This window comes from Dasypus novemcinctus, chromosome 4 (genome assembly GCF_030445035.2).
Source record: "Dasypus novemcinctus isolate mDasNov1 chromosome 4, mDasNov1.1.hap2, whole genome shotgun sequence".
Lineage (NCBI taxonomy): Eukaryota > Metazoa > Chordata > Mammalia > Cingulata > Dasypodidae > Dasypus > Dasypus novemcinctus.
The window spans coordinates 132,143,172-132,171,144 of NC_080676.1; the positions used below are offsets into that span (position 1 = coordinate 132,143,172).

The 27,973-nt window shown below is 36.0% G+C and overlaps 1 long non-coding RNA gene across 1 annotated transcript in view; it reads right to left on the reverse strand.

The window, feature by feature from the left end:
• Nucleotides 1–688: 688 nt before the first annotated feature.
• Nucleotides 689–27,973, reverse strand: part of LOC131278284 (uncharacterized) — a 140,844-nt gene continuing 113,559 nt past the window's right edge. Inside the window, exon 3 of the long non-coding RNA XR_011648691.1 lies at nt 689–1,518. This is a non-coding gene — a long non-coding RNA (uncharacterized lncRNA). The remainder of the gene's footprint in view (nt 1,519–27,973) is intronic.

Here is a 27,973-nt window from a genome sequence, read left to right on the forward strand (position 1 = left end):
GTAGTGATTCCAGATTTTTAAAAATGTAATAGTGATTCCCCACCCACTCCTAATATCCCACTCATTCTTCTACTTTTACTGAAAGGGAAGTAGAAAGGAAGAATAGCACAGAGACCAAGTCTGGCTTTATGTACCCCTTACTCATAACACTGCAGCAGTAAGGGCTGATCTGCAATGCATTATGATCATGTCCTGTGCTTACTGGACAAAAGTGATGACGTTGATCTGATGAGAGTTGGCCTATGCAGTGACTGGCTTTTCCAGTGGTGCCGAACTCCTCTCTCCTTTCCTGCCCTCTGCATAAGATCACTTAAGTCAAGAGGCCCAGAGAGTGGAGTAATTGCAATACTCTGGTCACATCAACACAGTGCTCAACCTCAGTAAGTCAAACAGTTTAGAGATACCATCCCCTCTTCTGCTCCCAAGTTAGGTGGTTTTGTGAAAATTAACTATGGGACTTGTACCAAACAAGGTAAACTCTAATAAAGAGCTATTTCCTTACCATTTAGAAATGAGAAATCTCAAATTGGGGGAAAAAGGGAGGGAATCCAGCTGAAAAATAAGTAGCTTCCAAGCTTTCTGAAATTTATTAACATTAAGTAAATGTGACATCGAATGTATACATACAATTGTTGAAACTTTCAGAGGAATCTTCTGATTCTAAAATTTTATGCTTCTAATACACATTCTAGTAATATCTTCCCTTGGAAAGATACATTTTCTTTCAGACACCTATTGGCCTTTTCTCTTCTCTGGACAGCAATGTTTTCTTCCTTTTAGACACATGCATTCATCTATCATTTATTCATTCTGCAAACATTTATCAAGCAAGATATTGCTGGTTCTTGAAAATAAATAAGTTGTAGTTCCTGACCTCAAGGAAGGATCCTTCCTCAAGGGAAGGATGGGACATAACTTAATCCATCAATAGGACTTATTGGACATTTAATAAATTGATGTACATTCTCTAATTTTACCTTCCCACCAAGATGAGATGCCAGAAAGAACTCAATCTTCATCCACAGGCTAAACACATTTCTTTTCAGAGTGATGACATATTTCCATGTTACTTTTTTTAAAAATGAATGTTATTTATCATTCTACATTGGCTGCTTGTTCCCCATAAGTGTTCGAAAACAGGGATCCACACCACAATAAAAAGTACAACTTTCTTTTTGGCAGAGCATACAATCAGTAGAGTATAAAATGACTTGTAATTTTAAAGATACATAAGTCATTGTTTTAGATTCCTAGGCTGCTGAAGCAGATATAAAATGGGTTGACTTTTAACAATGGGAGTTTATTAGCTTACAGTTTTGAAGGTGGGAAAAATGTCCAAATCAAGGCATCATTAAGGGGATGTTTTCTTCCTGAAGACTGGCTGGGTGATCCCTGGGTCCTCTGTCACATGGCAAGGCACATGGTGGCATCTGCTGGTCTCTCTCTTCTCTTCTGGGTTTTGTTGTTTTTAGTTCCTTGCTTCCATGACTTTCTCTTTCTTTGTCCAAATTTCATTCCCTAATAAAAGGTGTTAGTAAGAGGATTAATACCCACCCTTAAGGCCATGCCTTAATTGAAGCAATCTCATCAACAGGTCTTATTTATAATAGGTTTATAAACCCACAGGAATGAATTAGCTTTAAGAACCTGTCTTTCTGGAGCGCATACAGTTTTAAACCATCATAGTCATGTTTACAGGGATATAAAACTAAGTGTCTTCACCATTTTGAAGTTATATAAGTGCTAAAGTGCATGCTGAGTAACTGCAGGAGAGCTTTTCTCTTTTTTCATAGTTGTATAATTTAAATGGTTCTTAATTTTAAAATGTATTTTTGGCCAAGGCATTTAATGTTGAAAAGTGGCTATTCAGCATGCAGGAGACCATAAGTACTTTTCATAAGAATTTTTATTATAAAGCCACATGCATTTAAAAATTGTTGTTTACACAAAAGGCCCTAATGGCTCTAATAGTTTATCAGATCAATAATCAATGTCCTTAAAAGTTACTTAATTCAAATTTATGTAATCTGCATTATGAAAAGATCTTGTACATATATACATCATAACTCGTAGTGATTTCTTCCTATTTCTGTCTCCAGTGTCATCCTAAGCACCATCACGATAGAAATATTTTTAAGACAAATAGTAGTCCAAAATTGTTTTAGTTTCTCAGCTGCTAAAACAAATACCATACCATGAGTTGACTTAAACAATGGGAATTTATTGGTTCAGGTTTTGAGGCTGAGAGAGTCCAAAACCAAAGTGGTATCAAGGTAATGTTTTCTTCCTGAATATTATGGCATTCTGGGACTGACTCTACACAATCCTTGGTTCTTTGCTTTTCTGTCACATGGTTATGCATATAGTGTGTCTTCTTTCTCTTTCAGGTTCCATTGAATTCCAGCTTCTTGCTGCTCCCAGGTACTTCTTTTTCTGTGTCCAATTTGCTTTCGTTATGAGGACGTTAGTCATATTGGATTAAGACCCACCTTTGGGAAGTGGGTGTGGCTCAAGCAATTGGGCTCCCATCTACCACATAGGAGGTCCAGGGTTTGATGCCCAGGTCCTCCTGGTGAAGGCAGGGTGGCCTGTGTGACTGGTCCACATGGAGTGCTGGCTTGCGCAGAGTACTGCCTTGTGCACGCAGGAGTGCTGGCCCATGTGGAAAGCTGGTGCAGCAAGATGATGCAACAAAAAGAGACACAGAAGTCGGTGCTGGGTTTAAGATATATGTAGGGGATTTGAATCTCTGGACTGATAATATGACACCCAGGCCCAGAGCCTCAACAGACTTCAGCTCCTACACTTTGATTTATTGGACTTACTCCACTCAGCTAACGTGGAGTTGAAGAAGGTCAACCACCACAACATGGAGCCTAGAGTGTCTACAACTGGAAGCGGGAGGAGTGCATCCAGTACTCATATGGAATCTAAGCCCTCACTTGACATAGATGTGCAATGGACACAACCAATCCAATGTCCACAGAGAAAATGTGGAATGGGTGTGGGAACGGTAGCCATGGTGGCTGCTGGGTGTGGGGAACGGGAGGAAGAGATGAGATGTGGAGGCATTTTCGGGACGTGGAGTTGTCCTGGATAGTGCTTCACGGACAATTACGGGACATTATAGATCCCCCCAGGGCCCACTGGATGGAACGTGAGAGAGTCTGGGCTATGATGTGGACCATTGACTATGGGGTGCAGTGATGCTCAGAGATGGACTTATCAGGTGCAATGGATGTGTCATGATGATGGGAGAGAGTGTTGCTGTGGGGGGAGTGGGGGGCGGGGGCGGTGGGGTTGAATGGGACCTCATATTTTTCATAATGTAATTTAAAAAAATAAATAAATAAATAATTTAAAAAAAAAAAAAAAAAGAGACACAGAGGAGCAATAATAGGACATGGAGCAGACCAGGGAGTTGAGGTGGCACAGGAGAATGAGCACCTCTCTCCTACTCCGGAAGGTCCCAGGATCGGTTCCTGGAGACACCTGATGAGAATACAAGAGAAACAGAAGAACACACAATGAATGGACACAGAGAGCAGACAATGGGGGAAGGGGGGGAGGGTGGAGAAATAAATAAAATAAATCTTTAAAAATAAAAAGACCTATCCTTATTCAGTTTGGCATTCCTTAACTAATAACATCTTCAAAGGGCCTATTTACAAATGTGTTTCTGCTCACAGGATCAGGGATGGACATGATTTTTTAATATGTTTTATGACTTTTTAAGACTTTTATGGTGGACATGATTTAAACCCCCACAAATATCAAAAGATATTGTTTGATAAACAAGTACATTTGAAGTCATCTAAGGCTGTGCAAAGAGCATTAAAAGTGTTCTTTACCGTAATGTTCTTGATTTTAAGTTCTAATGGGTTAACCATTGTGTGAAGAGAACAGAACATTCAAAGGAAATGAAGAGCTTGCAATAAAATATTTTTAATATCTTAGCTGTCTGTCAAAACAACTGATATAATCTTTGTTAGTCATCATACAGATATAAGAAATAAAAAGCCATCATGGCATCACAAGATTCCGCTCAAATATGTGGGCAAATGAGTCTGTTATGTGCTTTTCAATATTTACAGAGTTAACTATCACCTATCACAGTTTTATAAAACTGGTGCCAGTTCAATACATACCTCAAGGGCCTTTGGGGACAACAAAGAACTCATCAGACCTGTCTCTAAATCTCCATCTAGTCTCCTTCAGAGTATTTGTTGTCCTTGGGTTTTTTTAAAGGAGCGAATATCTAAACACTCTTTTCTTCTAGGTCTGTTATTGAAAATTTTTTTTTTTACTTCTCTAAATTTTTCATCCAATTAGTACTGTTTCCCCAATAAATAAACCCAAGTACAATTTGATACAGCCAGACTCTCTGACTTTCTCATAACCAAAATATATATTTAGTTATTTGTCCTAAGTGAGAAAAAAACCTTGGGAAATCTCTGGTTTCTGGTTACAATCTCTTTAAAGATTGCATAAATTTTGGCATTCTTTACATGACTTTTCCTATTCTTTGAAAGCAGTTTCCAGTGTTTGATATCACACACAGAAAAGAACAGAATGTAAAATTTTTCATTTTTAATGACTTTCTTTTAACCTACCCCAACTCTCCTTCCCCTACTCTGAGTCCAAACTGTAATTAATGGTCTTCTTAGGAATGTTATATTATCACTTCCCTCTCCCTCTCATTTGCTTCTCCCTATCTTATTCATTCAAGAGTCCTGTAAATCATATGATTAACTTTCAAACCAAGACTAGTTGATGTGAGTGGAGAAAAAATTTAATTGGAATACAATTGCCCCCTTACTACTCTTAACATTTTTTTGTGCATCTAAATGTGATCTGAATTTCAGATATGGTCTTCTATTTGACATTTATTTTCCTCCATCATATATGTGCTACATCTTTAACTAAATTGGGTTGTTATCTTTTTCTTCCCTTTTGAACTTAACATTGTAAATTAACTATTATCCTACTGAAATAAATTCCTTTGCAAATTTTATGTACATGGAGGGTATTTCAATTGCATTTGAGAATAAATATTGAGCTATTAAGTCCCATACAGCAATTTATTGATGAAAAAAAAAAAACTTCCAGCACTATATCATATCAAAGGATTTTGTTGTTAACTATAAAATAATATTGAAAGGTACTTTCTTGACTTAAGAGAATACTCACTCATTTATATAGGTAAAATAAAGAGTTGGTTAGGTCTGAGAGGACAAAAATTTACTATTCAAACTCTGCGATTATCAATTTTAAGATAAATATAAAGAGAATCATTGGCACAATATGCTAAATTTTGGTAGCTTTCACAACTGTTGTTTTGACTTGACAAAGAATTTGATGTATTTGTTCTTCTCCAGCTTCCATTATAAATCACTTTTCTTTCACTCCAAAGGTAAATAATAATCTATTTTGGAATTAATGGGTCTAAAATAAAGGATTCACTTTTATCGCGTATTTTTAAGTCAAAATTTTAAAATAAATCCTCACTCAAAGGGAGAAAAGAAATATATACCTTGAAAATATTAATTATGCAGAAATTTCCATGATATCTAGACTGTTTCTTAAGAAACAGCAGGGAATCTCTGTGAAATTAGCAAGAATCAAAATATATATCACTTTGAAGGTGAGAAGGAGACAAGATTGTGATTATACAAAGTACCAGACAGAAAATGGTTTTATCATATATAATCAGACTACCCATGGAATACTCTTTCAAAAAAACTGTATAAAACTGAAAAAAAGTGTGCTGTTTTGCTATTTGAATCTCCATTTCTCCATTTGGGGTATTATTTTTGGTGTTTATGCTAACTCACCTAATAATCCAGAAACCAGGCCAAGTCTGAGGAACCTGATTACAAAAGACCTGGAAATTCAGTAAAGGGTTACCCAGGGAAAGAGTAATTATTCTTTACTCTATTTGTGTGCACCTGTCTGGGGCTTATTTGGGGCCACTGGAATTGTCCTACATGGCATTGAAATGATGGATACAGGCCATTACACATTTTGTCAAAACCTATAAAATTGTGCAGGGCAAAGTGCAAACTATAATGTAAACTATAAGCAATGCTCCAGTATGTGTTCATCAATTGTCACAAGTGTACCACACTTATGAAGGATGCTGTAACGTGTGGGAGGAGAGGGAGTAGGGCATATGGGAATCCCCTTTATTTATGATATAACATTTATGTACTCTAAAGCTTCTTAAAATGTTTTTTTTTTAATTAATTTTAAAAATAGAGCATATTACAAAGCTAAAAACACACTTGACTAAGAAGTTAGATTTATGACTCTTTAGGAATCTACTACATGGAACATAGGCCTTTTGTGGTTAAAGATGTCTAAACAACAATAAGGCAATATCGCAAAGCAGGAAACAGACCTTAGCTTTCTTCAATTTGGGGTTCTTGAGGTTTAGAGAGGGAAACTTATGTCTCCTGCCAGACATGATTTTTAAACATTTATAACTTGGTTACCAGTTATCACTGTAAAGCACTTTGTCCATGAAGGGTGACACTTATGTGGCAAGTCATATTTTATTATTAGGTGGAAACGTTTTTGAACAAGTGAAAACATTTGTCTTTAATGGTGATTAAATGCTTGACGAGTTTAAATTTTTACAGGGAACAAAATGAGCTAAGTGCCAAAGCAGGCTTCTAGCACCGTTTCCAAAAATAAATAACAAATAAATAAAGAAGATTAATGCACTGAGTATTTCCAAAATTGGGCAATCCAAAACGTCTTTAAAGTAAATTTAATAATTTCTTTATATAACCCTACAAACTGACAGAATAAAGATATCTCCTCCTCTGTAATGTATATAGTTATCAAAATATTGATCATCTCTTTGGTTTTGTTTTTTCCTGTAATAGCTGACTTTAATTGAATATTTTTACCCTGGACACACATCTGCTCTGTATTTTTCTGCTTAGCAATCAGTACAAAACCATTCCCTTCTATTTAATACAAGACCCCTGAAATATTTTTAACTTGGTTCTTTATTGGATTAGATCTATTTGAATGGAAACAATGCAGCAATTAAACCTCTGTGAAATCATATTTGCACAGTGCAAATCACAAGAAACATTCTTCAGAGTAATTCTGAGGTTTCCTTCTGAGTCTATGAGGTATAACATTGGTTTAAAAAATGATTTTAAAAAGTGTCTAAGTCATCAGTATCAGGCAGAAAAAATGAAGAATAAAACCTCATGAACCAAATACTCATTTTGGATGTAGACAGCATTAAAGCTCATGAGTGAACACGTAGCCATTCTGACACACCCTACTTTCTTTTCCTTCAGTTCTTGAGGTCACATTGAGCTTAATCTTGCACTTTATTACCTCTCTAGTTTGCTTTGTAGCAAAAAAAACCCCTGACCTAGGAGTTTAAATGTGTATTATTGTTGTTTGTTCAAGAACTAGAAGTTCTGGCTTTGGCATTAGCTCCAACTGTCAATGGAGAGGAGTTAATGGGCCTAATCTAATGATTTGCAAAGCTTGCTCTGATGCTTGGAGGATGATAAAGCAATATATACTAATTAGGCACCAGGACAGTGGCATGAGATGTGAATTTTACAGATAAGTCAAAAGCTTATCTGTGAATGGAAATTTAGAATTCTTTGAACAGAGTTGTTAAAATTGACCAAATATCAAATTCATTGATTCTTTCTCATGGATTCCTATAGAACTTTTTCTATATATTTATTATGGTATTTAGTGGTTTCACTTCACTTAAATGTTTTTTCTTTTCTACCAGATTGTGAGTTCCTTGAAGGCCAGAATCATGTCCAATTGATATTGCACCTCCTTCCCTTTAGTGGAGTTCTCTATGCAAATTAGCCATTCAAATATTTGTTGAATACATAGCCCACATGGCACCATTTGCAAATTAGGGGTATAAAGCACTTCACCCTCCAGAAAGATGCTACCCTGCATCAGGATATTTGACTGTCAAGGATTGTTTCAGAACTTCGGAAGAACCAAGTTCCTGGAAGCATCTACTTTGCTGAATCTCTTTTTGAAAATTAGCCTCATTAATTCAGGAATGAGAAAGGATAATTTTGCAATTGTTCTTTTTGAAAAAAGTAATACCTTGTGAAAATGTTTCTTAAATTTGGTCTTAAACAATGGTCTGAGTCATGAGTGGAAAAATACCATGGAATTTACAGGTCTGATTTTTTAATATATCCAAAAGTAAATTTTAAAGTACTATAATAATTTTTTTCATGCAAGTATTTAGAAATGAAATTAGAGGGGGTTGATAATTTAGGAATGATAGGCTTTTCTTTTACTGAATGTGCATAGCCTGAGGTTCCTGATATTTTGCTGAAGACTAGGTAGTTGTTACTTATCATAACTCTCAAGTCACTTATCATAAACATCCCAACAACTTGACTTAGAAGCTATGAACTCTCAGAGTTAATCACCCTACTTAAATTTTGTCCAAATAATCCAAATTTTTGCCCTCAATTTTCTACAGTGGCTAGATGGTAATTATGTAAGAGAGGAGAGAGACTGTGTGCAAACTCCAAGCAGAGTCACATTTTAAAATGTACATGATGATTCCTTATTTATGTTATTTTTTAAGTGGAAATGCAAAGAAAGGATAATATAGTTGTCTTGTTGAGAAGCTAGATATCACATGCCATAAATTACTTAGTAGAATATTTTGATAAAAACAGCACTACCAGTATTTTTAAATTCTGATGCATAAACCCCTCCAGTCTGACTGTGAAATCCCAGCTCAGACTTAAGCAATTTATGGCTATTATTTCTGCAGTATCCACATTTAATTTTCCTTTCTTGTACTTGTTACCCATTGTACATATTCATATATAATAAACATACATATTTAAAATAATGTGACATTAAAGCTATAATAAAAATCAAGGTTTGTTAAAATATATATGATAAAATACACAAAGCTTTATTTAGAAAGGGAACTCTTTCAAAGATCTAACTGGAAAACACATACAAAAACAATAAATGGCAATTTTTTCAGTTATTCATTTTGTCACACATTACCCTTCTATAAGTGTAATTCATTTTCTAAATATAAAACAAGTGGCATCATTAAATGTAAAAGTATCACCAGAAAATGCATAATTGCCATTAGTAGAAAGAAGATAGAAAAAAGCAGCTTTGCTCAAGGTACCAAGTTTTCTTGAATTTCGAAAAGGCCTATTGTTCAAAGGCCAAAACTGTACCCAAATCAATAAACAGAAAATACTAAAGCTTAGTCATAAACTGTAAGTGGCTTGTCTGGCAGGAAAAGGATTAGAAATGGAATAAAAAGCGATACTGGCCATTTTATCCTACCCCAATCCTTACACTCACCCCCTTCACCTAGGCCAGTACATGCTGAACAAGCATTGAAAACAACCAATAAATGAAAGGAAACTCAAAGGTCACTCAGGGTCAATATTTTCACATACCTTTGAATAATGAGAGCATCACATGTCAGCTAGAGGAGAACAAAATGTCACATTCTCCAGCTAAAGGTCAGCCTCGGTCAAAGGTCACTGAAGGGAGGCCAGGAAATAACCTACGGGGTTAGGCTGGGTGCACAAAGAAAGGTCACCAAATGTCAATGAAAGCATGCAGCTGTTCGGAGATGAAACAACTGAGGCACCCTTTTGTGCTGACATCGGCTAGAAAAAATGTCTCTGCTGACATTTTTTTTAGCTGGCAGTTTTATAGGACACTGACATTAATGTACCCAACCTCGAATTAGCCTTTTTTAAAGCAACAGTTTGGAAGTTAAGTGCAGCAGTTTCTAAAGAATCATAACTGTGACATTTTTTTATTTCAAGTGATTAATACAGGAATGGACTTCTAGCAACAGATTCAGATTTCATTCTGAGCTCTTTCATTGCATTGTGTCAGCAACTAGACCTGAGGACAGGTAGCAACTGGCAACCCATGCTTTCATATTTTTTAAGAACTATTATTATTCCTAATCCAAAAGGTACTCTGAAGACTCAGCCTATTGCAGTAGTGAAAGATATGAATGATTTCTTTGCTGGGGCTGACAGTTGGCTTTTCATGACCTAGTAATAAAATCCAGTCAGAGGGGAAAAAAAAAAAAGGACTAATACATCTGCAGTCCAGTTTTAATGGAATTTGTGCAAAACTCTTGCTGAATAAATCCTTACATAGCTGAATATTAATTCTGCTTCAACCTGACAATTTTCCATTTAAATAACCAATCCTCAGAGAACAATGCTCAAAGAGGTGGTGATATCACTACCAAGTACTATCAAACATCAAACTCTACTGGAAAAAAGTTCAGAAAAAGCAGACATCTTGAATATGCAAATACTTAACTTACAGTTGATCCCTACTACCAAAGTGGTGATAGCACTACCAAGTACTTTCAACATCAAACTCTACTGGAAAGATGACATCTTGACTTACTCAGGTACTTAACTTACGGTTGACCCCTACGACCAATTTCAGTTTTCTGTGGGTATATTTTACACACACATATGCATGTGTGCAAACATGATACTGATCCAGCATCAGCAGCTATTTCTACACAGCGTTAGAATATTCCTATCTATAAACATCCATTACTGATTCACAAGCACAAGGCCATGATTTAATGCAAAATGCACTTTTCCATCATCAAGTTTCCAACAAGTGGCCCCAATTTAGGTTGCTCCACATTTTTGCCCAAATCTTGAAAATGTTGAGCCATCTTCTCGAGGTGATCTTTGTTACAGTTCTATATATTCCTAAAAGGGAGAACAATGTGCATTGATACAGTAAAAAAATAAAGCCCATATAGGAAAACAAACAAACAAACAAGCCTAAAGCCTGTTTCAAAAGCAAGAGCTTCCTAAAATCTCTAATGCGGGTTATTTCTTTTTCTGTTTGTTCTTTCATAAAATTGCCAAACAATAATGCTTACCGCAGGATTATTTCAAGACTCACCCAGAGGTAAAACTACATCCCTACCTAATGGGCCCTAGACATATGAAGCCTGTCAGGAGAACACCATAAATCGTGGAGATGGGAAGGGAGGGGAAAGGGAGAGTAACACAAATCCTTTGCACTTAGGAGAAAGAGTTATTTAATACATCAGGGAAGTGCATTTAATAAATGAAGTCAGTGACTTGAACACGTCATATTCGATCTATACAGAGGTTATTGAACTTTCTTTAAAAAGTCATTTTTATGCCGGTTGCTTTTCTTATGAAATTTTCTACACCTCCAGTGTATGAAATGGATGTGTAAGCAGCTGATTGAGAAATGGCTAAGGTCAAGGAAATAAGGAAAGCAGAAGGTCTAAAAATAGGCTATTTTTCTGCTTAGAGTTCAAGAGGCTCTATATGAAGTGGCCATGACATATTAATATTTCTGTCTTTTTAATTTACCTTCAAATAACAGATACTTGGGCAGTAATAAGTTTGGGATGAGTTCCGTTGCTGGAATTATAAAGATGAATTTGCCCCTTCTAATTTCATTCACGGGCCAGCCTTTTATCTTTAAAAGTAGAATAAGGAATAGCTAATCTGGGGACAAGCAAAATGTTAATCAAAGACTTAGAGGAATCAAACATTGCCTAAAATGTCAAGACATGGAAGTTACAGGATGTAAAAGTTAGAGAAGAGCAAAGAATGAGGTGACTCTTTGGGAAAAAATAAATAAATCTGAACATTCAGTAAGTATATCAACATATAAAAACCTGATTGTTAATATGGAAAATGTTTTTTAATCCCCTGGATCCCTTACATTTTAAGTTGTGATAGTCTCAGGCTCACTTTGTCACAAGAAAAAGGGTAACATCCCGGTCAAATCAACAAATGAGTTTGCTGCCCCATCAGGAATTTAATTGAAACTTGGAACACACAGTGAGGTTCATCAGATAAGCTTATGCCAAATTTAAGATTTATATGTACTCCAAAAGGGATGCTATAGCTTCTATGAAAAACTACCCCCTTCATCTTCAAATGTGATAAAGCTTGATATGATGCTTTTGGACTTGGAATCAGAAATCACACTTGGGAAAACAAAATGAAACAAAAAACCCTGACTACGGCAAAAAAAAAAAAAATTACTAGATTTTAGAAGATTTGGAAAAGCCAAAATTATTTTGCATGAGGTAGTATGGATTGATAGGAAAAACAGAAATCCCAGTACCTGGAAACTTATGTATTTGCACATTTATGTGGAAATTATTCTCTAAATGACTTGAAATAATTGCCTCTACTGCCTCATATTAACTTGACATATTTTTTTTCATCAAGTCATGGTTCTTTTTCTAGTATCTGAAAATATGCCAAACTAAATGTCATTGCTTCCATAAGGAAGATTTAAATTTCCTTTTGGAGCAGATAGAAGCCTCAAATGACAAGCAGGTTTATCCGGATAATGAAAGTCCCTCCTGCAGGTGTGACTTACCTCAGAACAAGGTCAGAGATCCCGGTAGAGAAGAGCTATGATTTGTTTGACTTGACATTCCTTGGTATTTCCCTTTGTTATTTCTGTGTCATCATTTTGTGGCAGAGAGAGTAAGGCAAGCTCTTGCTTTCAGGTATATTTGGCTGGTGGTGCTGTCCACCACAGAGAGCTGCTGCAGATTTCACTTTATGAAAAGCTTCCATTTGACTTTAATGCTGTTAAGTATTGCAGGGACAAGTTTTGAAGTCTCTCTTTAGGCCAAACTCTAGCTGAAAAGTTTGCCCCATCCTCCTCCTGGAACCATTTGCATCTAGCCTTTCAGCTAAATTTTAGCAGCCACATGCTGCAGCAGAGTGGCTGGTGCGGTGCCAGCAAAGCAGGAGGCTAGTTTAGGTCCCATTTCTTCACGTCCATCATTTCGAAGGGAAGGCTAAGGTGAGAAAATGACTGAAGGAGTCAGGGATGAGATTTTTTTTTTTTTTTTTTGCATTCATTCAGCAACACTGTACAGTTTACTTGTTAGAGGGTATCTTAGTTCTTAGGACCACCCTAACAAAATAACAAAAACTAGGTGACTTAAAACTACAGAAATTTATTTTCTCACTAGTTCTAGAGAAGAGAAGTCCTAAATAAAGCTGCCAGCAGGGTTATAATCCCTCTAAAACATGTAGAGGAGAATCCTTCCTTGCTTCTTCTAGCTTCTAATGGTTGACCACAATCCCTGACTTTCTTTGGATTGTAGAAACATCACTACAATCTCTGCCTCCCTCTCTACACGACCTCCTTTCTCGCCTAACTTCACGTGATGTTTTCCGTTCTGCCTCTTCTCTCCTTTTAAGAATACCAGTCATATTGGAAGAACCTCATATTAACTCTGTAATTCCATCTGCACTGACCCTATTTCCAAATAAATTCACAAGTACCTGGACTTAGACATCAACACAGCTTTTTTCGGGGGTAGTGGTGGGGAGACATACAATTCAAACCATAACAAAGGGCAAAAGCAGTTCTGGGGCACTAGGAATACAAAATCACAGTCATGCTTCCAATTTTCAAGATGCTTAGTGGGGAAGAAGCCACTGGAGGCTGAGGCTGTTCCTAGTCCCTCTCCAACCCAGTGCCTTTGAACTTTCATGACTTATATCTGCATTTACAAAGCAACTCCAACAGATTTCTATCACAAGTTTCAAACACTGAGAATGACATTGATATGGAAACTCAGCTCACTGCTTAGAGGAACTCCCTCAATAAATATACTCATTTGCCCAATTTGGGGAAGTAAGACTTCTCTGACAAAGAAAGAGGGAAATGACCTCTTTTAAACTTAAGTATTGAAAATGTCTACTTATTCTCATTCCAAAGGGGAAAAAGAAAAAAAAGAGTCATAAAGAAAATAAAAGATCTCCTCTTATAACCCTTCCATTAAATGAATGGACAATACTGGGATAATAATGTTCAGTATATTCATAAGACAAAAGGCCATTTTTCTGTATGACTCCCTTGTGAGAGGGCCTTTGGCAATGTGTGGATTTTCTAAATGTACAAGGGACAATTTCTTTATAAAGGTCTGCAAAGGCCACCTCACTCCATCTAGCATGTCTTCCCTATCCTTTTTTATCTTTTCCTTCTAATTAAGTACATGTTTATGTACATACATCTTTTCCCAAATATAAATTTGGAATGGAAGGCTAGTCCCCTATTACCTGAGGTTTAAATTGGGAAAAAAATCTTCAAGTAGTGCTGGTCACTTCTGAGTCCCAGGAAATACCCAGGAACTAGCAACATTAACACCTCTTGGACTTAAAACACTAGAAGAATGAATTATGTTATCAGAACCCAGTGAAAACTGGAATCATGGAGGAAAGTCTGCCCAGTAGGAACTGTAATCATGGAAGAACACAATAACTGCCAAGATGCAGTGCTGAAGCAGGGAAAAGCAGGGATGAAATGCCCTGTCTTTTCTTCCCTCCCACCATCAATCTCCTGCCAGTGCCTTTCAGTGGTCAAATCCAATCAGTTACCTGCCAGCAAAGGAGCTACTGCAGATGTTAGACTCCTGAGGCACCAGGAAGGAAAGAGATGGCCGAGAGTGATTTTGAGACGGGGTGTAAAGAACAACCAGCACCAAACATCCCTGTTAAATATTTTAGAAATTAGAGTGCATTTAACCATAGGGTATATAACTAATTTTCAAGAGTTTTGAGAAAGCTGCTATGTGGAAGGCTGGGCCAAGTATTAGATACACATATTAGAAGAGAATATAGGCTTTGAGTCATACAGATAAGCACATGTTAAGACTGACAATCTCAGGTACTAGTTATAGATTTTGATAAATACTCTGAACCTCAGTTTTCCAGTTTGAGCAATAAGTAAAATAATTCCAACATTATAGGGTTTTCAAAAACTCACATTACTTCTTGCATCTCATTCATTTCTTCTACTCTCATGTCTCAACCTCCATTTCTTGTTTTCCACATCTTTGCTTCTATTTTATTCCAAATCTTTTCTTCAGCTTTTATAGTCCAAATGTAAATTCTCTCTTCATCTGTATCTAATATGCTGTTTAAACTTTCCAATGAGCTTTTAAAACCAATAATTATAGTTTAATTTTAAGAAGCTCTGTTTTTTAATCAAACCTGTCTCATCTTTGTAATTTATGCAGATTCTTGAGCTTGGTCTTTTATTTCCTCTTGCGTTTGATTATTTTTGTTGTTGTGAGTTCAGGATTGATGAAAAACATTTTTAAGAGAATATTTTAAGTTTTTGCAAGTGTATTCCTCCAGAAATTATTTTCATTTACTTATGCCATCGTTCAGATGTCATTACCAATTAGTGGCGACATAAATTCAGAGCACAAGCCCACATTAAGTTCTGCTTGTGTTTATGAATTCCCAGGAGAGGGTTTTTTGTTTGTTTGCTTGCTTGTTTACTTTTGTTTTGATTTTTCCCCTTTACCAAGATAAGACAGAGTCAATTTTCCTTGCTGAAAATCTTTCAAGACATAGTTATTTTGTATTGTTTTGTTTCTGACAATTTTGCCAAGGACACTTTGGAGATCCAGCTTTATGTGAAGTCTCGGACCCAATTCTCCATCTTATTGGGAATCTTAGGCTTTGTCTCTTACAACTACATGTAGTCCATTAATTTCAAAGTCCCTTTTCAGATAGCTCTAGAAATTATCTATATGGCAGCCACCACTCCTTCCTCTAGATTCATGTTTTAACCATGTTTGACCTATCTTGCCAACTCACCAATGTGAGTGTTTGCACATTTTATTCAGTATTTTATAATGTTTTTCCATAGATGGGTTTTATAGAATATTTCATATTTACAGGATAGTTTATAGGATATTCTCAGAAACATTAAACCCTTCTTAGAGGAATTTTTTGGATATAAAAAATGAATTATGTGCACAAAAGCATAAAATGTAATTCCTACTCAATAGATATCATTTTACTTCTCTATACATATTATTAGGAAGTGTGAAAAAAATAGATAACAATCAATTACTAGTTACTATTGCTTCAAAATATAATTATCTGCTATCCTGGGAAATGGAGTGAAAAACTTGGATCCTAATTGATTTTACTTAAATGGTACCACATACCTAACTGCAATACTGTTCCCCTCATTAAAAGGTTTACTAACCCAAGCACCAACAATAGAGACCAGGACATTGTAATACTTTTTCTCTCGCTTCCTCTCCTCCACCCCTCCCCCATCCTCTCCTTCTCCCTGCTGTTTTTGTCTATATCCACATGCTGTGTGATCTTTTGTATTTATTTCTTTTTGTCTTCTCTTCTCCTCTTTCTCCTCTAGAAGTCACTGGGATTTGATCCCAGGGACCTCTGATGTGGAGAGAGGTTCCCTGTCAATTGTGCCACATCAGTTCCTGGTGTCTGTTGCCCTTCACCTTGACTCTCCCCATCATCATCTTGCTGCATGACTCACTGGCACGGGCACTGGCTCACCACATGAGCACTTGGCTTGCTGCATGGGCCCTCGGCTCACCATGCGGGCATTCCCTCACAACATGGGCACTGGCTCACTGACCAGGCACTGGCACATTGGAATATTTTTGGTGCAACTTTTAAACACTGAACATTCTGGTTTACCTTTTTCAATTTACATATTTTATTGTTTTCTAAAAATCAGTGTTGAAGCAAAATCAAGTAACCTGAAATATGTTATTCTGTTAGATTCCTATGTAGGAAATTGCGGCTGCTCCTTGAAAGAGAGAAGAGTTAACTTCTGAGGAAATTACCACAAAATTTCTATTAATAGGCAATGTAAGCCTGAAACAACACAAGGTAAGGTAAGGACCAGGGTGTAATTTCATCATGAAAAGGACTAAAGCAGGACTTAAAGTGAATTGAACCTCTGATCTGGAAAGTGAATGTCCTGTGCTGACTACAGATGCCAGTTACTTATTGATCCAGGCCAAACATTGATTATCTTGTGTCTGTTCAGTCCCCTAATTTCTATCTACTGGAATTTTGAGTAAGTTATTTTGATAGTTAAAATTATTTTCAATCAGAATAGCTATTTAATTGTTTTTCTACATATATTTTATACAATTCCAAAAATGTGTCAAATAATATATATTTCTCGAACACATCAGTTAAATCTTAATGCTGAAAAATGTAATTTTTATTCAATCTGATGGGATGCTCATACACACACTCACACCATTTTAACCAATTTTAATCATGAACTTGTCCTGATAACTTGCCACTTTTGTTCCTATTAGAAGCAAATGTCACTGTGTGCCTTTGGGTTTGAGACATTTGGGGCTTTCTTTTGCTTTCAAATTTAGGGTCTTACTATACTCCAGTTTGGGTCAAGCTTACTGTCCATGAATGCAATCGTTATGTCATTATATTATAAGAAGCTAATTGTATTGCTTCTGCTAATGAATTATTCATGGTATAATCACGTAAAGTCATTCCACGGTGATTCTTTATTTTGCATACTAATTTGTACATGGTACATTTTTCACATTTTGATCTAGAGCTGATCTCAGATGATGACCTGTTTATGGATATAGGGGTTTTCATTGACCTCAATATTCCTTTTTTCTCTACACATTTTTCCATTATGTGTATATTTCACCAGGTTGGTATAGTTCTTTCAGAGTCAGGGCCCTGCTAATAATTTATTGTAAGGTCCTCCAATTATTGTTTATTAACAGATTTTCAAGAGAATATTTCTCAATATTGTGTTACCCAGAACATTCCAAACAGCAGACATCCATCCTTCATCTTTGCCTTCTAATTCACTCTTTCCAAACTCCCCAACTCTTGGCAGTCTTGCCTAATTTGTGGATTTTTCATTAATTACTCTCTTTTCATTTGTACCCTTTTCAATGCATAATGAATCACTTACAGATAATATTAGATCTTTAAACATAGAGTAATGATTCACCATTACCCAGTAACTGTGTATCCTAGCTGGTCTCCCAGATTACTAGATTAATTTTCCAAAAACTACAGTTTATAGCATGTGCTTTCTCTGCACAAACATCTGCTGTGACTTTTTACTCACTACTCACACTGAAACAGCTCTATTTGCTTTCAAATCATCCCTAAATTATCCAGTCCTCCTGGTGATCTTATTTCATCTTTCATTCCAGTAAAACCCATCTACCTCTTGCACTAGAAACGTAACAGATTCATACTTTGTTTACCCACCTGTAGTTTTCTACATTTACTTCTACTTGCATGACACTTGTCATTCTCTTAGTGTTCAACATAAATGTGATCTAGTTTGTGAACCTTTGTCTGACCTCTGCAACCCTCAATAACATTCCCTGATTCCCCTTAGTAAACCTTCTGTACACGTCAGCATTTTGTTATATGCTTCCTTGTGTTTATTTGTTTACCTATTTCATATGTTTTAATATTACCTTCCTCACTGAATTATACATTTTTTGAGCATGAAAGCCATACTCTAAATTAATCTGATTTCTCCCTTTGAAGGGATGAATAAATCTCACTACCTAGTAGAAACTAACACATCATAAGTACTTACAACCATTTATTTTATTTGACTGATTATTAATACATGTCATGGCAGATGTTGACATGTACATTATACCATTAAAGGGGAGCCAAATGACTTAGCTATACTTCAGATTATGTGTGGTATTCTAAGCAAAGTTGTTTATCATAACATGGAATAGTGATTTTATTTATGAAAGTCCAGGTCAAGAAAACTATTTGTCCTATCTTTCCTGAATCAGAAATATCTAGCATCAACCTTTTGAATGTGGGGTTGCTTTGGCTGCAATCTCTGCTCTCCATTTGATTACAAGGATGGTTTTTGTTCATCTGGCTGACTGGTCAGGTGTCCTTTTCATTTCTGGATGCCGAAATTGTGAGATAGAATCAAGAGGATGTGCATCTCATTTGGAAAAGGAGGGCCATTCTATTAGTCAAGAGTATAAAAGGAGTCACATTTCCTTGCTGCCATATTTTAGGAGCCAATAGCAATAATCAGTATTTTGACACACTGAAAGTAGTATCTATGTCTAGTTATGTCACACACTTGCAAGAATTTTTTTAAATCCTTGGGTTTCAATTTCAATGCCTTAAATTAATGGAAAGATGATTTTGAAACATTAAAGTTTCCATGATGATATGCAAGAGTTAGATTGCAGATTCCATCAAGAGAAGTTAGAGACTATGTCTGTTTCATTCCTACTGTGTTCCCAAAGCAATGCTCAGTGGCTGGCACCAAGTAGATGCTCAATAAATGTTTTTTGGATACATCAGTGAGTGAAGATGTGACATCATAAATATAAGTGTAGTCCAAGTGTTGCAGACTCTTCCCATACTCAGTACAGAGAAGTTTCCATTGATATTAATATCCTATATTTATTTTCCTAATCCACCTTTCTGTTCCTGTAGGAAGTCAGGTGTTTTGTACTCTGACACTTTCTGGGGGTCACTTCTCAGTCCTTGTTGTTTGCTAGCAAGCCAGGGCTCTCATCTTTGTCTCCTTGCTTCCATGGAAAAAAATGCTCTAAGGTTAACATTTTTATTTCCATGGCTGCTGCTGTTACAGTCACCAGGAATATCTCCCATGCAACGTGTCTATGAAACTGAGCCTGTGTTTCTGTGCATGAAGATGGAGGGCCATTGTGTAGTAAAATAGATGCCCCTTCTTTTTTAGGCTCATCTAGTGGCCCCATAACAGTATTATTCAAGTCTGAAAGATTAGGGTACTCAGTGTCCCAGCACTTTCCCTTATCCCCATTTAGCTTGGAACTATGATCTTGACAGTTTAATACGTAACAGTTTCACCAAGGAGCAGCTAGGCTAAGGCTCTTCTCCTATCACCATCCTTCCCACCAACCCCAAATGGAGGATCTTGCATTCCCAATGTCAATGAATTCAGCAGTGGCACTGCTTAACATGCAGATATATTTTTCCTCTCTGCTTGGAAAACCTGCTATGCTTAGAGTGTGATTCAAGGACCAAACCCTTACTACCATCCATGCAAAGCAAGAGGGACAATGTGTCTTCTCTGTATATTCAACTGGGGACCCAAAACAATGAAACTTGAGTTCCAGAGCATTATGCTGTTTAGTTTGATGGGTCTTCAATTAACATGCAACTAGGGTTGTTTGGTCTACTTCCTATTATCAGCTGGCAAACTATGACATTTATTAGGTACCCACTGTATAACACCAGATATTTTCACATATGTGACCTTACTTAACCTTCATAAAGCCCCACAGTATTGTTACCCTCCTGTTCAGATACTAGAGCTGGGACTCAGAGCAACTAAGTGATTTCTCCATGTTCCCAGTAAAAAAAAAGAGTCAACAGTACAATTCTAATCCAGGATGAATTCTGAAATCCATACTTTTCTGGCCTTAATATAAGATAGTAAATCATAATTTTAAATATTAATAGGAAAAAAAGCTTAAATTCTCAAATTCGAAATAAGCATCTTCTAAAAAAGTATCATCATCATTGTCATTATCAAGAAGAAAAGTAGATAAATTGTTTTGAGGCACTTGGCTTAATGCTTTAGGAGAATTAATAAATTGATTGCCTTGACTATGATTGTAGAATCACTGAAAGGGCATTGAGAAAACCAGTTTATTTTTTAGGGCTTTCCCCCACCGCCACCATGGTTTTAAAACTTAATCTTTACTAGTACCTTCTAAAACTTTTCATTCAAATCCTTATGATTCAGATTAAACTGGAAAGGGATTTCTCTTTTAAAACCTGAATGACTCCATGGAAGATTAAAATAAATATATTTTTTCTTTAACTTCTATATAAACTCCAATTTAAGGCATTTCTTTTATTTAAATGATATTATTCCACTATCAAACATATTTTATGTTTGAATTGTTTGGACTATAGTCAAGTAGAAAGTGAGGTTAACTCAACTCAACTCAACTGAGCCTTTCTGGCTAGACCTATGTGTAAAGAGAAAAGAGAGTGAAATAGGGGAACAGCTTCATTGTGGTGAGTGGTTACCTGGAAAAGATGGAGCTAGCATTGTCAGATTTAGCATATAAAAACATAGAATGATCAGTTAAATTTGAAATTCAGGCGAACAATGAATAATTGTTTAGTTTAAGTATGTCCCAAATATTTCATGAAACATTTTTGCTAAAAAATAATCTGTTGTTTATCTCAAATTCAAATTTAACTGGATCCCCTATATTTTATCTGGAAACGTTACATGTAGACTCACATAGAACAAATATTTTGTTTTGCATTTCAATTGCCACATGTCTTTTACACAGATTGGCAGGCTCTTCCTGAGCTAGAAGTAGGGGTTTAATATTGAGGCTGTCTTTGTTCACTGCCAAATAGTAACAAGCTACTGATAGCCAGTCATTGCCAAATCCTCATTAGTTTCTAAAAGTCCGGAACTACATTTAGAAAAAAAAGCAGCTTTCTTCTGGAAAGGTCATCTACCCAATAACCTCAATTCCCAGGAACACAGCTGAAACCTAGGAAGTATGGGGGAGAAAAAAGGCCTCCGAGGATCCAAAATAGAAACTGTGTGCTAAAGCTCATTCTCTTTTCCCTGAGAAGAGACCCTTGGACCTGCACTCAATGTAATTTATTCTTCTTTTAGACACCATTCGAATAAGTTTGGGTGTCTGATTTTTTAAGCAATAGAGACAAGAAAAAAAAAAAAAAGCAGGAAATTATAGTCACAAGGTGGGCAGAGCTGCAATGTAGACTGCTGCCACACAGCTGCATAGAAGACAAAATGGAGGAAAGCAAAAAAAAACAAAACACCATATAAAACAACCTCCATAAAAATTCAGGAAAAAAAATACCAAAATGGCATTAGTGGTTATTTCTCCATAATGAGATTGTAAGTCCTGTTTATTTTCTTCTTTACCCTTTTTAATATTATCTAAACTTTTTATGTTTACAGTCCATAAAGGCATTAAGGATATTTTCATAAAATTAAATTAATTTTTTTTCCCTTGAGTCTCCCAAGAGAGTACTGTTCTCACATCTATAGGAGCATTTACCACATAGTAAATTACAGGCAAAATGTTTTTCTCCCCCCACATTAAACTGTAAGCTTTTGGGAGGGGGCAGGGTTAGCATCTTTGCATCCTTGTAGTCCCATTGATAAGCATAATATGTAGCATGCCAATGAGAAAAGTCACAATGCATAGTGAAAAAAAAAGCTTAGTGTTTCTGTGGCAAGTTAGACATATTGCTCCCTGTCTCGGTTTCCGTGGGGCAGCACTGTATTGCATCTATGTCTACACAGCCTGTCTCTATCATTGATCATTATAATGTTGATGCTGAACCTTTGGTACAAATTATAATAAGGTCTGCATTCTCTGTTTTGGAAAACAGAGGAGTATTATTCATGCCTGCAACATTTCCGTTGAAATGGTTGGCGTCTATGGCTTAACCATTTTGGCTTAACGGAAGAAACATCAGTAATTTTGAAAATTCTTTTATGTGGAGGCCCTCATTTGCTCAGAGGTCTGGTTATGTCTGTTAATTAAGGGTGATAGGCCAGGGAGATGGGACATTACTTTTCAGAGTTGCACTATTGAGACAAAACACCATCTGTGGTTTATTGGCTGCAGAAGAAGACCATGTACTGTGTTCCAGAAGAAGAAATGATGAATTTCTATATGTGATGTTTTATGTGGTAGCTATAAAGCACAAGCATCTTTGCAAATAAATAAAAATGTGCAAAACGCCAAAGCTCTTCTCTTCTTCTGACCTATTCTTTCAAGGGTGCCTTCTCAACACGCACAGAAGGACTGAATAAGTTCTTAAAATTCTACTCATCTCAAATTAGCATTGGTAAATGGAATCCAATCATGTCTCTCTCTTCCAATGTGTTGGGTTAATCTTTGTGTTAAAACTATGACTGTTTAGCCAGGGAGAAATTCATGAATTACTGCACAGTGGATATAGTGGCAGATATATCTGGTAAGAATAATGTAATTCAGCGTATATTATTTTTGTTTTACAAGTGATTTTGAAGTACTTTTTAGTATTTTAGAAGGGACTCTCGATGTAGGACAAGAATGTTGCTTTATCACCATTGCATTAACAGAAAGCAATTTTCCTAGCTTTACATAAATGCTCCAGGGGCTTTCCTTAGAGAGTCTCTTAACCCCAAGAGGCAGCGAATCAAAATTAAACTGCGCATTAGGAAATTTTTCACTACAATCAACTCAAGTATCAGTACCAATGAGCAACAGAACTAGCAATGTTAAATCAATCCACAGATAATTTTCTACTTTAGCCATTTAATTTGACTCCATTTCCATATCTTTAAAGTTAAATTCAGTGCTAAAGTTATTTGATTTATCTCTCAGTTCTTATTTCTCTTTCAACTCCTTGAAGGTAATAATGAAAGAAAAAAAAACAAAAAACCAGAAAAGAAGTCCAAAGCAGGCAGAAGGAGGAGGATGGAAAATGTGGAATGTCAGTGATTAATCCCTGGATATTTTTATTTAATATTGAATAGGAGGTACTTTCAACATTCAGCTAATAAAACAAAACCATTCCCTAGGCCGCAAACCTAAGATACTCAACTGTAAAAGCTGATAAGGCTTTAAGAGTGAAGAACCTTTGGAAAGGTTTAGAATACTGTATTGAATGTGCTTTTAATTTTTTTTTAAGATTTTATTTTATTTATTTCTCTCCCTTCCCCCCGTTGTCTGCTCTCTGTGTCCATTCACTGTGTGTTCTTCTACATCTGCTTGCATTATCCAGTAGCACTGGGAAACTGCGTCTCTTTTTTGTTGTATCATCTTGCTGCATCAGCTCTCTGTGTGTGGGGTACTGCTCCTGGGCGAGCTGCACTTTTTTCACGCAGGGCGACTCTCCTTGCGGGGCACCCACCTTGCACGTGGGGCTCCCCTACGTGAGGGCACCCCTGCTTGGCACGGCACTCCTCGCATGCAGCAGCACTGCGTGCGGACCAGCTCATCACGTGGGTCAGGAGGCCCTGGGGATCAAATCCTGGACCCTCCATATGGTAGGCAGACACTCTATCAGTTGAGTCATGTTTGCTTCTCAACCAATATGTTTTTTAAACAGCAGAAATTATGAAATATCTTCCTAATGTTTTAAGGAAGCCATGAGGAAGATAGTGAAGACTCACCTACAGCATTCTCCTTTGTGTCACTCATAAAGGCATAATAAGCTTTCTGTATCCCACAAGCACTGCCCCTGCTTGAACCACCACTAAACTGGTAAGCCTTATATGTCACTGCTCAGGAAACCGTTCATGCTGTTCCACAGGAAACATTATGGCACCCAAGTTTTTGGCCAACAGCAAATGTATTTGCTAATCACATTCTGAATAGGGAGTAACTTCTTCCACCATTGGAAATTTAAAGCACTCTCCATACTTCACTCTCAAGATGAGAATGTTGATCCTACCACAACCTAAAGGAAGTATGTATAGCACTGATCATCATGCAGTCTCTCCTCAAATTCTCTAAGAAATATTGAAGAAAAGCAAATCCCCAATAAAAATCAAGAGAAGCTATAAATACTTAAAAATATTATTTGGAGTAAGTGCAGATGAAAGTTAAGCTTGATTATTAATAAGGCTCTGAAAGAAAAGAGTCTACATCCTAAGGCAGACATTTTAGGCAAAGGATAATAGAAAAAAACCCTATTCCGTCAGCCATGTTGATTAATGATTATCACCAGTTTCCTCCCCCAGAAGCAGTAGAGGGTCACACTCCAATTCCTTGTCAACACAGAGTTTACCATATCCGAGGAAGTAGGGTAAACTCGTGGTAGCTCTCATTACCAACCTTTGGGACAGTCACTATCATCAAACCCATTTGTCCTCTTCATAAAGTCTTGAATTAAAGAACCCACCACTGGAGTTTCATGGACAGGTATCTAGAACAACAGACCCAACAAATATTGCTGAATGACTGAATCAATAATTTAATAGGCCTCCAAACTAGTGCCATGATTCTGATGTTCTGAATGGAGAAAAACAGGTTAAAAAGTAATACTTACAGAATTCTTCTTAACAGTGCTTATTGTCTGGATGTACAACATACTGTACTATGTTCTTCATTTTCAAGATGAATGCATGCTATGGGGTAAGTGTCCTGACAGACTTCACTTCTCTGGCCTTGACCTTTCAAATGTATTTTGGTTCTGGTCTTGGCTTTTGGATAAGTATCTATATTGAGCTCATCCCTCATGGCCAGTTCAGTCTCACTGAACATAATATCCAGTAGAGGGCTCCCTGAGAGACTGATTTAGCTCCAGAGTCCTTTTGGCCCACTCTATTGGCAGGGTTACAGCGTTCAGATAGGTTTCCCCTTGAATTTTTCAACTATCCCCAGACTTCCTGGGCCCTGAAAAATTCCTTTGATCGGGGAAAATTAGCAAGTGATGTAGAATTACTTGTTCTACTGTATCATAAATGAATCCTGGAAATTAAGAAGGTTAGAAATTTATGATATCATATTTGATGCTTTAAAAGTAATTGAAAATTAATCTGCTTATTTTAAGATTATGTCTATACCTTAAGTAAATATTTTAACTTTTTATTATCTTCAGTAGTAGATTGTCTACACTTAAGGGTTCTCAGCCGTGGCTCTATTTATATGTTGAGCTGGGTAATTCTTAGTTGTGGGAGGCTATCCTGTTTATTGTTTAATGTTTGGCAGCATGCTTGACCTTTACACCTGAAAACCAGTAGCACAGCCTTCTCACTACTGGCCAATTATGACTATTAAAAAAATGTCCCCAGACATTGCCAAATGACCATGGAGCAGAGGTGGGAGAGGGAATGCTTGGTTGGAAACTACTGGTCTACATCAAACATTGCTAAATGGGTTCATTAGAAGTTACTTTATAACATGAAAATTTACCAAAATCAATCTTTGATCTAGTCTGTTTCCCTGAAAATATTATAATAATGCTTTATTTCATTTTGGTCCAAAATAATGAAATGGAACATTTTTCTAATGTGGGCACTGCTTTAGATGGCATAGTCTACACTGAAAAAGACAAGAAAAGAATCAAGCAAAAATGTACTTTCCAATCTGCTTAACTGTTGTTCAAAAATGGGCAGAAATCTACAAACTTCAACCAGGAAAGAGAAATTGAATTCATTTGTACAAGGGTTTGACAGAAAAATATATGATATTCATAGATAAAGTTGCAGAAAAATCTCTGTTTTATACCAAAGGCTATAAACACTAATGATTAATCCTTATTATTGGTTGATTCAATAAGAAACTCTCAAACAGTGGATCTAATCATGAATTCAGAAATACTCAAGTTATTTATGAGTTAAAACAAGACACGAGGTATAGATCTATGAGCTTTTAACATGGTCTGTTTTAATAAAACATAACAATGTACATTACCAAATTTTCCTCCTTCAAAGTTGTGGTTGTCTTAGTAAGTAATACTCCTTACCCACAAAAATGCCATGGACCCCTTTCCCAAACATTTTAGACCTGGAATAATGGCCAGGTTGAATTGCAACAGTAAATCATTCTTATTTAATTCAACTGGGTTTTTATCTACCAGATTTGTTTCCCACATTCAAATCCACATTTGAAATTTAAATTTTACTACCACTATAAATATTCAGAAAATGCTTAGTTTTCCAAGAAAATTCAAAAGGAGAATCCAAAAATATTTTTGAAAAAAGATAACATCTTTGAAATAAATATAAGATTCCTCCAAGATGACTACTCTGAGGAAAATAATATGCATTTGCATTCAGTTTGGGCATGTTTGTATTTTTAAAAAATCTTCTTAATTATTTTATGGTTCCAAACTATAGAGTCTACGATCCACTATCTAAAAATTCTCTGAAAACAGAAAAGTTTTCTTTATAACATTTTAGCTAATATTATTAAATCCAAATAAAAGTAATGCTCTTTTGCACTACCAATGAACTTAGTTGAAAAGCAGCATAGCATACTGGATAAAATAATGAGCTTGATAGCTCAATTGCCAAGATGCAATTCTGACTCTTCTATTTATTTCCTGTGTGACTTTGATTTCCTAATCAGTAAAATGGACCTACTAATAGTCTCAACCTCATTGTTGTAAAGATTAAATGAGTTAATATGTACAGAGCTTTAAGAGTAAGTTTTGGCATGTGGTATGTACTATATAATCAACTCAATATATGTTGATTATCTTTGTTAATGCTTCACTTTTCTCATGTCTCTTTTTATTTGATTTGATCCAGTTCCCTAAATCTTCAATTTCCTGAACCAAGGAAGTTGCCTATAATTTCTTTAACTTGGTTAAGAAATGAAAAACTTTAACCCCAGAGACTCTCTACAAGCCATGCTTTTATCTCTTGATTTGTCTTTATTGTCTTTTGGTATCATATCTTTCCTCTGCATTTTACAAATTCTCTTTTAATCACTACATACTTTCATTATATATTAAATCATATTAACAATAGACGGAAATGAAATTCATTGGCACAAAATAAAGGGTTTAAACTTATCATTGCATGGATAATAGAAAGGATAGAGGATTGTTTTGTATGATTAAATCAAGCATGGTGAAAAGAATGTAATGGTCTTTATAGAAGTAGGTTTCCATTTAAGGATTGATAATGTTTAAATTCTTTAAGAATCAATTCTTTCATACTCTTAAAGATGAAGCATTTTCTTTTTAATTTTACAGTATTCTTTGAGTACATTTTTTTTAATGGTGGAGTTCCAGGTTCTGTGTTCTTGATTAATGTCTTAATCTTAACATATTTATCAACTCCAACACAGGAAAACTCTTTTCATCACTCAGTACTCATTGATAAGTGCAATTAACAGTAATATTGCAATTAAATAATTAAATATTTTCAATGACATATTGAAATGAACGTCTTGAGATCAACTCTTCTTAATCCAAGAGATACTGAACACATCCGTAAATATGTGACAGTGTGAAGTTCTATCAATCCTCAAAAGGAAGACTGTTTTTGAACTAATGCATTCCTGTGGTATGGAGGCCTTTTAATTGAACTATGACAATGAGGTGTGACACAGATTGGGTTTCCTCCCTTTTACTGGAGACACAGA